The following is an 11,949-nucleotide window of genomic DNA, read 5'->3' on the forward strand; positions in this document are numbered from 1 at the left end:
TTTTATTGATGAATATATAACATGTATTACTTGCATAGGTTATCTATGGAAATTAACTTAAATTATCCAATTCATGCACTTATGTGCTTTTCATTTTTTCAATGCTAAGGCTGTAGGACTGGGAGTAGCCAAGTAGGACTGTGGGACTGGGGGAGTAGCCAAGTAGGACTGTGGGAGTAGCCAAGTGACCCAAATCATATGCACTCCCACGAGCACCTCATGGCCTAGATTTGGTAGTGGAGAAGAAAGGCAGGTTAAGCAATGTCCACAATTCCGCATTGCCTGTATCAAAGACTTGACAGTTCGATCATAAAATTCATAACATGAGGGTCGGAAAGAGGCTCCCTGTCCATGCTCATGATCATATAGATTAGTTGTGAGTAATTGTCACAAAGCCTACTTCATGTTCACGATCATTATTTTGAAAATGCTAGACAAGGAAATGACAAAGTCAATTACCCAAACAGCATTATTCCATTGACATTGACATGTTACTTTGAAAAAAAAGGACAGCCAGATAACAAGTCTCCTGCCTCTACTGATATTACAAATCTGTCTTGGCCAGGGGGCCAGTTCATTTGACGTCCTCCAAGTGGATGTGATAAACAGATTGACCTGATGAACAAAGAATTACAGCTTGTTAGAGCACTGAAATTAAGTTGAAATGTAGAGTTTGTGTGATTAACTTAGCTTACATCCTTTTGGACCATCATTAATCACAATCCTGAAGCCATCGTCAAGGCCTTCCTGCTTTGCTACGAGCTTTGCTGTGTAAAGAAGGCGGCCAAGAATCTCGCAGTGCCTTTCCTCAGCCTATACACAGAGATAAATTATCAGGACAGCCCGTGAATATTGCAGGAAAAATCTAATAAAAACAGTGTGTTTTCACTCATCCTTGTTCTTATTAGCTTATCTAAGATGAACACCCCAAGCTTCTCCAACAATCCTGTAATATTCTTGAGAAATAATGTGGAATGGGACCAAGTACTAATCTTCAAATTAGCTAATCTGAGATGGGATCAAGAACTAATTATGTTCTACAAACTTCTACTTATCAATGCAATAATGTCCAAATTTTATGACATCTGCTGGACCATGTTTCATATACAAACCATTACATTTGTATTAAAAGCATATGGTTGTACTACCTGTACAGATATCAGTTGTGAAATATTGAGCAACATGGATTAGCAAGGTAATTAATTCCCCATCTTTAGTTCACCTGTTCACGCATAGGTTCCACAAGATATGTGGCACTCTGGAGTCTGGAACTCCATATATCCCCAAAAGCCTTCTATTCTTAATATTGCCTTCCAATAATTGGAACCAAATTGGAATGTTTTTTACAGGAGAAAGCTCTCCAATGTTTGGAGATACTAATATATGCATATCTCAGTATATCTTAATAATAACATTCTCTTTCTCAAATTTCTCCTACAAAAAGTAATCATTCAAGTAAAGAGGTTTAGGCTAGGACTCATTGGAAAATTAATAATCATGTGTCACTAATGTGCATTTTAAATGTGTTGAGCCCTGGCTACTCAGCTAACTCAAAAGTTCAAAGTGACACTGAGCATAGAAGCCAAATTAACTATGTTTTTGGCCAAGTATCTAGCTGTTTCCTGGCAAACTCCAAAGAAAGCAGATGTGGATAACTTCAAAAAATACTACTTAATGTCTGATAACAAGTTCTACAACATGAAACCTGAAGTAACTCACTTCCATTATGCCTATTAGAAGATATAAACCGTGTTTTGCTAGGTGATTACCTAGCAGACTTCAAAAGAGCACCGTGACCAAAGAGGAATGTGACAGATACAGCATTACTAATTGACTATGCACACAGTGATTATACTACCAAGTTCCAACCTTCAATTACAATAAACAAGGAAATATCATATCACATGGCCATAGTAAAACCAAGAACTCTATAGATGCTGTTGGAAAAGAAAGCATTGATACATTACAAGCACAAGACACAAGGATAATATAATAAAACCTAAAAATCTATTTGCTCCATTGGAACAAAGCAAGCATGTAGCACACAGATAAGGTAGATACATTGAACAGCAGTACAGTGTGGAATGTGGAAGTAATAAGTACCTTGGAGAATCCACTTAAGCCGTCCTTAACCTTGGGAATGATAACAATGTGAACCGGAGCTTGTGGGTTTATGTCCCTAAAAGCAATAACCTACATGAAAGCAAATAGAAAGTTATAAACAATAAAGTGGGTGAATTGTAGGAAACAGTTATAAATGTCACACAACCTCGAACATATTTACAGCCAAAGCTAAAGATACAAACTGGAAGAATAAAATATCACACTGATGAAATTGAGATCCTCACTAAGCTCAAACAAAATAAATGTTATTAATCGCAATGAAATATGCCATTAACCCATGTGGGACTCAAAGAACCAACTTTGACAAAATAAGGATTTAATTGGGACATAAATGCACAGTAGAAAATAATGAGAGAAAGGCACAAGCAATTTGGAAAATGTACCCACATAATTAAATCAAATAACAATATGATGATGGCAGTAAATGGCACTCCAATGAAGGGGCCTAAAAGACATCTTAAGTTTGATATGAGCTTTGCACCATTGCACTTCATGAATTATAATTTAAAAGCATGGTCATTTAAGAAAACCAACAAGAATAATGTCAAAATTCCAACAAACAATGCTAATAAACACAAATATAAACAATGAACAAGATAAATGACAAGGCCACATTCGTCAATTCATTACGAACATTTCTCAAGAATCTTAACTCATAATATAAGTACCTGTCCGTCCTCGAACACAATATTGGCAGAATTTTCCTTGCTGATAATCTTGTCAAATCTGCATCATCAAACAAATATCATAACTTTTAAACTCAACCAACACAAAGATCCAAAAATGCAAATATGAACTCATGTAAATATTCATATTTCTAAGGCTACGAAAACACAATTGCATTCTTTTCTTTCAAACATTCGTGCAATTCAACCCAACTTGGAAAAGATGTTAATTTATCAACAATCATTGAAATAAATGACATAATTCTTACAACAACCAGCTAAAGGTATTCTTATTTATTGTCAATTTGTCATTACTAGTTCTGTACATAGCAGAAGTTTTGCACAATGATCAAAAGCAATAACAATCAAAACACAAATACCCCAATTCACACAGAAAAACCCTAATCCTACAAACTTAATCAATCTTACAAGTCACCCCAAATCAATTCTTAAATTCACCAAAACATGGGACAAAATTAGGGTATTCTGCGTTACAGAACCCAAAAAAAACTACATTAAAAAATGAGAACATGAATTGAAAGTTTAAAGGGGAAGAACTTACATGGTGGGGGAATCGAGGGGAGTAGAGAAAGAGACTTAGTCTTGCAGGGAACCATTTAACAGGAATCATTTAACAAACAATGGAAGCTGATTTATGTTTGAGATGCTTTAGCAGAATGTAATTATATGCAGTAGTGATTCAGTATCGTGTTCAGTTGCTACCTAAGAAACAGCAGCTAGAGAAGGTTTACGAGGTTTTAACCGTGTATCCATGAGCCAATCACAGTTCTAGAATATGTTTGCTGAATTGCAGATTACAAAGTATTTTTGTACCTTATTAACATAAAACTAACAAAAACAGAGAAAAGAGCATATAATTTGGTGCAAATAGAAGATTTATGGCACATTACTGATCAACAATGATAATTTAATGGTCTTGTACATTTATTCCACTTTGGTAAAACAGACAGACCAAATTCACCCAAACACCAAATTCACTGGAGTTCAGAGATGCTTTTACTCCTAAAGTTCTTAGTCAATTAGGGCATACCTTTTGAAGCATCTTCTAGTTTAACGTCCAATTGTTGCATCATCTTCTTCCATCCACTGATAGATTCTAGACATCGGTTACAGAGCACAGGTCTGAAACAGTTTCTAGCAGGCAGCCAGGCACTTCAATCGAGAATCCGGACTTCACTATTTAGTACCTTCTCTTCTTTGCAACACGAGATGAAGCACCTCTGCTATTGGCCTCCATCAAATTAGAGTTCTGCCACATCCAAGAATCTTACAGCAAAGTCAATCTTATAAATCAACAACACAGCATGAACGTTGAGTCTTTCATATCAAGCCTTAGCTGTACACTCTATAAGCAGAACTTGATCCTCTTCAAGCCGGCAAGAATCAATCACAACTGGTAGCAGTTCACTGAAACTCATGTACCTCAACTACCACTCCTTGAAACACTTTTGCCGACTCTTGAATTTTTGATATCATCTAGCTTTGACAGCACTCTCAGCATAGCACAAGGTGGCCGTAATTAAATTACTATTGGCCTTGAAGAGCTTTGAGATTTGACTTTAGCTTTATCATTACTCTAAGGCGGTGATATGCACATGTCAGGAACATTCAATTTGGAAAAAGTTCAGATTTCTCAGCCTTAATATTTGCTGAGGCGACTGGAAAGGCTGCAATACATTTCCCAACTGATCAACAATCACAAAATCTAAATCCAAACCCAGGAGTAGACTGTTCAGTGTTAGCAACATATGCCAAGACAGATGCTTCTAACTATTCTCTCTTTTATAAGTGCAGGCACCTTTTTTGGCTGGCATTCTCCCATTTAGGAATTCATTACTCTCTATAAACTATCTTGATTGCATAAGATATTGCCCTGCTCTTGCAACTATGTTGTTTAGTAGTTATTTCAAACCAAAAGGCACATAGGATTAGAAATCCAAATTTGAAAATATATCAAGAGTACGTACCTAATATAGGGGAAGAAGAAGCCTGGATCTTCTTTCATATTTGCTTAGTTCACCCTGTTATCTTGTCCTCTCTCACCCAATGTTTTTCCTTATACAAATTAAAGAAGCCAATACAAAAATGTTGTAGGCTCAGGGGCAATACCACCGAGTGGTATCCAGTACAGAAACCAAGGTTATGGGATCGGAGGATGGGCTGGCAATAAGTTGAGAGGACCTTCATACTTAGAATGGAGTTCATGACCTCCATTCCCATGCTTTTTCTAAACAAAAGCTCTCATTAATGTTCATGCAAAATCATCCAGAACACAGAAAATCAACAGCCTATCACAAAAGATTGCTAGTCGTTTAATGTGTCTTGCTAACACTACATTTGGGGAAGAAAATGATTAGAATGAAAGATGTTGATAGAAAATCAACAAGATGAAGGAATATGCTTATGCAGCATGAGCTGCAAAACAAGACCCGGCATCTTAAGCCTTATCAGTATGCATCAACAATTCAACAACACATGCAGGTATAACCAAGAAGGATATGGAACTAATTGTACTGTAAAAAGAATTCTTGACATGAATGAACCTAAGCTCTAGATCACAGAATGGTGTCTGCGTTACCATTATCCTTCTAGAATACATAAACTAGTCAGTATCCGATGAAATGAAACATATTTATAAAAGAAGTATGCATGTTAGACTACTGCAAGTTTGACCTTGTCTGCATTCTTCTTCAAAATTGAAAAAAATAAAGAGAACTGAGGCTCAATGACACATCATAGATCAATCCCCATCAGTTATCATCTAGATTCATAGTTTACATCATCTAAGAAATCTACCAGCCTGATTATAAAGAATACAAATACACCGAAAATTTCTACCATATTACGAAGTAAATCTAACTTCCTCATGTAGCCGACCCCACTTATGGGATTAAGGCTTTGATTGATTGATTGATTAAATATAACTTCCAAATGTCACAAAGCCATTTTGGATCATGAACTGAAATACAAGAGCTCAAGAACACTACACAGCTAAACTCAATTAGGGCATACCTTCTCAAGCAATTACTCATGCTCAGTTCCAACATCTGCTCCGTCTTGCTCCATCCTCTCACACATTTAAGGGACTATTTTTCCTGCAGCTGCATAGATCTGAAGAAACCCCAAGTAGGCAGTTGAAAGGAGAGATTGATCTTTCTTAATCAAATGGAAAAATTGTGCAGCATTGTTAACATCCTTCTGTTCAATTAAATACTCAATAAAAGGATCAAAACTCCCAGCAAGTGGCTTCCATTGGTTAGCCATCGCCTTTTCCAAATGCCTCAAAGCAGAATCGATCTGGCGTTTCCCCAGGAAATAATCCATGAAAAGGGCATGGGCCCCATACTTTATTTCCAGATCTATCTGTAACATCCTTCAGCAATAGTTCAGCCTCCTTGAGCATATCATGCCTCAAGTAAGCACCTATAAGCTGTAACAATAGTTGGGAGCCTGAGATCATAACTCTTATACTTGGAGTTTCAATCTTGGAAGTACTTTTTCAGAAGCTCAATATTGTCTAGCTTTGATAGAATGTGAAGCATAGTAAAGTAGCTTAAGTTGTTACAAGCTGTAAATTTTGACTTCATCTTATCCCATGCCCGAATGACAGACTCTAAATCACCAACACCAGCATACAGGCTAATCAAATGATGGTATCCGATACGATCAGGATAGTTTGAATCACCCAAAATTTCCTCCACCTTTTTCAAGGATGGAACAGCTTTCTGATACTGACCAACTTTGTCATATGCTGAGGCAAAGGTGCAGTATAGTTTCCACTCATCTTTAATATTTTCCTGTCTTTGAGCCTCGTCCATAACTCGTTTTACACCCTCGAGATCATTTAAACATGCTATTCATCCATGTTTCGTAGGAGATTAGACTTAAAGGGATGTTTCTCCGCTTCATTTCCTCTACAAGGGGAGGCACTTTCTCTGGCTCATCTACTTTCATAAAGAGATTCATAAGATTGCTGAATGCCAAATCATTGGTATACTTCATCTCATCCATCTTTTCAAAAAGAGCCAATGCTTTCAGCCATCTTTCCAGTACAGTAACAATTCAAAAGAGCTCCATCTACGAAGCCTTTTTTCACTTCAGGAGGAAGACTATCGAAGTACTTCTCTGCTTCGCAAATACCCTTAACTTTAAAAAGTATATTCAAATGCAACGCATACTCAGAATGCTCAAATTTGTCCTTTTCCATCCATTCAAGGATCTGTATGAAGCAAGATCACAAGATTAAATTCCACATCACAAGTGATAAAACTCTTCTCCAACCATCACTATCATAGTAACATATCAAGCACACATACATTCATACAAGCCATCGAATAGAAAACATAAATTTAATGCTTTTGAATACTATTGCCATACTCTAGTAAGCCACATTAGAATACCCAAAATAAATCCATTTTCACCCAACTGGATAATGGAATACGGAGTATGTAACACTACATACCAATTCTGAATAATGGTAATTACTCTAAATAATAATAACAATCAAAATTATGAATAATAATCAAAATCTTACCCCAGTCGTCCTCCATGATTGTATGCAAAGTCACCAGATATATATATCTTGAACATAAATGCACTTTCTGATAGCAAACTCACAAGAGAGCCCATAGCGAATCCTTCAAGCAACATAATGAAACCACTACAGTAAGAAAAGTACTCAAGGGAACACAAATAAAATAAAAACTCCTCAAGTTGTCATCATAAAGACGCAATTTATCCACATTAATTTGCAATTTATTAATTCTGGGAAGGATTATCCAGGATTGAAGAGAACAGATTGTAGGAATTAGCAGTATTGGTCAAATTAAGGTTTAAAATAGATCAACAATGGTAGTTCAAACTTCAAATGACACTGCAACAGAAGACCTATGGCTTCCCTGTGAATTATGAAATGATGCATGTTGGCACTCTGCTAACTGAAATTTCCTAAAGTGATTAAGGTAAAATTTCTGGATACTAATTTGTATTTGGTGATTATAGTCTAATCTAACCAAAAAAGAAAAGGAGAGAGAAGGTAACTGTTTGAGATGAGATTGAATGGTGGGAAAAATCTCATGAAGATTCGAAATTCAAGAGCTTCCACAACCAGGTTGTGATTGCGATTGGAAGAATGGCTCCATTATTTTCTCTGTCTAACTCCAAATTTTCTCTCTTTGCTTATTTCTCTAGTTGGAAATCAAATCCCTGGCATGAAAAGAACAATGTGTTAGAGAGCAGCACAAAACAGAAATCAAATTGCAGAAAAGTTTAAATTAAGATTTTACCAAATGAAGCAAACAATTGAAAACCTCCAACCACCACTGCTGCCACTGATCTGAACCAGGTTGGGGAGACAAAGAGAGCAAATGAACAAATTAAAATCCCAAAAATTGTTAGTAATTAAACTAAGAAATATAATTGAAATAAAAAAGCAATTTAAGAGCACTACTCACGATAATAATGAGTACTTTAGTTGGCTCGCAATAACCACAGCAACCTCAAAAGCTCAAAGACAGAAACCCCGACTTCACCATTTAAACCTCGACTTCATTATCGCTGCTTTGTTGGTTCGGTTACCAGAATTTCACCTAAATGTCAAACCCACAAATCATAAGCAGTAAAACCCACAATAATTCTCCCAGCAATTTATCAAATATTGTCTAATAAAATTGTTGAAATAAAACCATTTTTCCCAACTTCACTAACTAACGATTAAGCAAAAATAAATGTTCCTCGCCACAAATTCAGGAGAAATTACATAACTCAAACACCTCCAAAAAGGGATTTCAGCACAAAAAGGGAAAAAAAAAAAAAAAAAAAAAAAAAGCCATCAAAATCAAAAGATGCAGAAAGAAAAACATCAGCTTACCTCAGAAGCTACTTCAATAAAATAAAAAATAAAATAAAAAATCATAAATCATAACACTCAAAAACACCCATTTTTAGAGAGAGAAAGATTAGCAAAATTAGCCCATACATTTTCTAATCAATTCAAGCAAAACAAAACTACTAAAAATCAAAATTAAATTTGATAGGATTCAAATTACAAAATCCAATAGCTCAGAAAATACCTCTTTCTCGATGACCTTAGTGAAGAATTGCAAAGTGCACCAGTAAAACAGTGTTCTTCACTTGACCAGTTTCAATTATCAAAGTAGAGCAAAAGTCATCAGCCATCACCCAAAAGCACCGACCATGTGAAATCTACAACATAGGACATTGTTCATAAGAGGTTTTATAAGAGGCACCATTTTGCTCCAATTTGGCTTTTAAGAGTTATAGATAAGCCTCTAGATAGCATATACATACAGCACTACTATTACATACTTGATAACCTCACTCACCTGAAGATCCTTAATATGCATTTCAAGACAACTCATGGGCGGTTTCATGAGGTGAACAAGGACTTGCTTGCTCACAGCATTTCTTTTGATGACATGACAGGTTCCATCATCTTTGAGTAGTCATTAGAACAAATTTAGATCAAGTCAGTAGAACAATGTCAATTTGGGGACAAGCCAAGTATGAAATGATTCCCTCCCTAACCTGCCAGTTTTCAAAATTAATATCACACAATTTACAACCAACTTTGACTTGACAAAGCATTAGCAGCGAAAACACTATGATTTAAAGGAACATTTGTTGCAAACCATCTACTACGCACACATCACCAATCTTATAAGATCCCTTATCTATCAGTTCAAGTTAGAAAGGCAGCTAATAGACATGATTAATCTTACTTTACAAGTACTTAAGATTGTTTTGAAAGGTAAGATCCACAATAAAGCAACAAGACAAGAAAGCAAAATAATTGATCACGCCATGTTGTAACAATATTGGCAGCAGACTAGCAGCGCTGAAATTTTGCCTTTTACATGAACGAGTTTGAAAATTTGCCTTTAATTCAAACAAAATGGAGCGCTGAAAATTTTCTAAATCAGTCATATGTAGCCAAATAGAACAATATTTTAAGTTGTAGTGTTAAGTTTATAAACTCGTCCAATGTTTTACATATTCATATCAACAAGTCAAAGGAAATTGATGTTGTTGAATGTTATCAAGTGTTAGACAAACATGTTTTCTCTACATCGCTCTTAAAGTGACAAAATTGGTAGTAAAGTAATCAATAAGGCTACAAAGCACCACAAAGAGAAAAGAAAAGATAATACAACACTACCCACAAGAATACTGTATTATTCAGAAGAGAAGAAAGAATTTGAGGTAAATACTGAATGAACTTAAAAATAAGATACTTGATAGATTATAAATATTTATTGGAAAGAAAGATAACTTAGGGAAGAGCTCATGACATTAACAACAAGATGCATTTAGTATGAGAAAAGGCTGAAGTTTATAAAATCGCTGTCTAATAGAAAGGATCTCACAGGGCCATGATCAAACAAATCATCCATGTTTAGGTGATATTGTTTCTCAACATGGTGAACCATCTCATTGTGCAAGCCATTGTATGATGGAAAACCCTCGGGCCCAAACGAGTCTAGAAGATCTTTAGCAAATAACGTAATAATATGGCCATCTTTATCAAATACTGCAAGAAAACCCTTATTTGTACCAGCCTTCAGTATCCTTTCTTTCACAAAAACTGTGTGTTGGGGGTCAAAGGGGCAAACCAACCATGGCATTGGCATTGGCTTTGGACTACCAAAAGATGTACTAACTAATTTGCCATCAAAGTGAACGAAAACCACTTCAAAATCAGCAACCCTTGCTGTTTTATTTCGATTGTACCACTCAAGCAATGTATAATAAGTGTCTGATGGCGTTTCCACTTGGTCAATGTAAAGAAGGACATTCTTTCCCCGGAGTTCACCTATAGGCACTTGATCAATATTATTGCCAATATCATTATTATTAGCCACATTCATGCGAAGAACATAATCCCGTGACCCATAAACCAGCAAAGACTCTAAGGTGACTGCCCTTATTGCTTCCAATTCACGATGGACAAGGAAATGCCTGGTGAAAGGATATCCATTGATACCCAACCGGTTAATAACATATTTTCCTAAGCGATCCGCAATATTCATTTTGGGGTCCAGAATGACCAGTTGATCCTCTTCGGTATCGCAATCATAATCGCCAAAGTTGTTGAAAGGTGAAACCCACCAATGAGGATTAGCAAATATGTCGAGCTTATGTAAGACATGATTGACAGCCTCCTGGAACAATAGTGGATCCACACACTCTCCGTAGGGTATGTCAACAAGAACGATATGGAATTCCTGGTCTCGAGCTTACATTCTTGAGAAACCAAGTTGAGTGTCCGAATCAAGGTGCCATCACAGCACAAGTACAACCCCACAAGCTTATCTTTGAATACAGAAACTGAGACCTTATTCTCATGATCTATACCCACAGTAGCAGAATTATTATTTATCTTGTAAACAAATTCAGTGTCTAAATTAGAATGGAGCTGGGTGTGAATTTTCCACCAAGAAAACTGAAGTTCAGGAGCACAAAGGGGGGAAAAAGATAGGGCGATACAGTCCACAGTTTTGTGCTCAACAACCATTTGATGGTGGTCTGCAAGGAGACCCATTGGGGAAGCACCAAGGCCAAGGGACTTGCATACTTTGTCACGACGCAGCGTGTCAGAGAAAGGAATTGCAAGCCAGGACGACGGAAAACCTGAAAAGAAGTGGTCGAAAGTGTCCTCATCATTAGCCCAGTGTCGTGTCATTTTAGCCACGACGACCACCTCCAAATAGGGTAGGTTGGAAAATGCAGTGATCATCCCTCGAATATCATTGCAAGTATATGATAGCCAAACTTGAGGCACAAAAAAGCAACAAACCAAGATGTCCTTTCCCCTAAGACTCTCAACTTCAACTTTATTGCCATCATTTCGAAGCAAGTAACCATTGTTCTCTTCATTAGTGGTGGTTGTTGGAAGTTGTTTGGTTTTTGTTATTGAAAAGAGAGAAGAAAAGGAGAGAAGAGAAAGGAGTAAAGTGAGAAATCTCACATTGGTGGGGGGAAGTTTCTTTATTTATATATTATAGTATGTTAATACTATTTAGTTGAGTGACTTAAAGGTAAGGTGTTGTTCACACACACACGCGCGTCAGGCCGGGCTCGGGCTTTGGGCCTTAGGCCTTGGGGTCTTATTTTATTTGAC

At 36.5% G+C, this 11,949-nt stretch overlaps 1 pseudogene; it reads right to left on the reverse strand.

Moving 5' to 3' along the window:
- Window positions 1-295: 295 nt before the first annotated feature.
- Window positions 296-4,228, reverse strand: LOC110711594 (annotated as a pseudogene).
- Between the last annotated feature and the right edge of the window lie 7,721 nt (window positions 4,229-11,949).

This window comes from Chenopodium quinoa, unplaced genomic scaffold, assembly GCF_001683475.1.
Source record: "Chenopodium quinoa cultivar QQ74 unplaced genomic scaffold, ASM168347v1, whole genome shotgun sequence".
Lineage (NCBI taxonomy): Eukaryota > Viridiplantae > Streptophyta > Magnoliopsida > Caryophyllales > Amaranthaceae > Chenopodium > Chenopodium quinoa.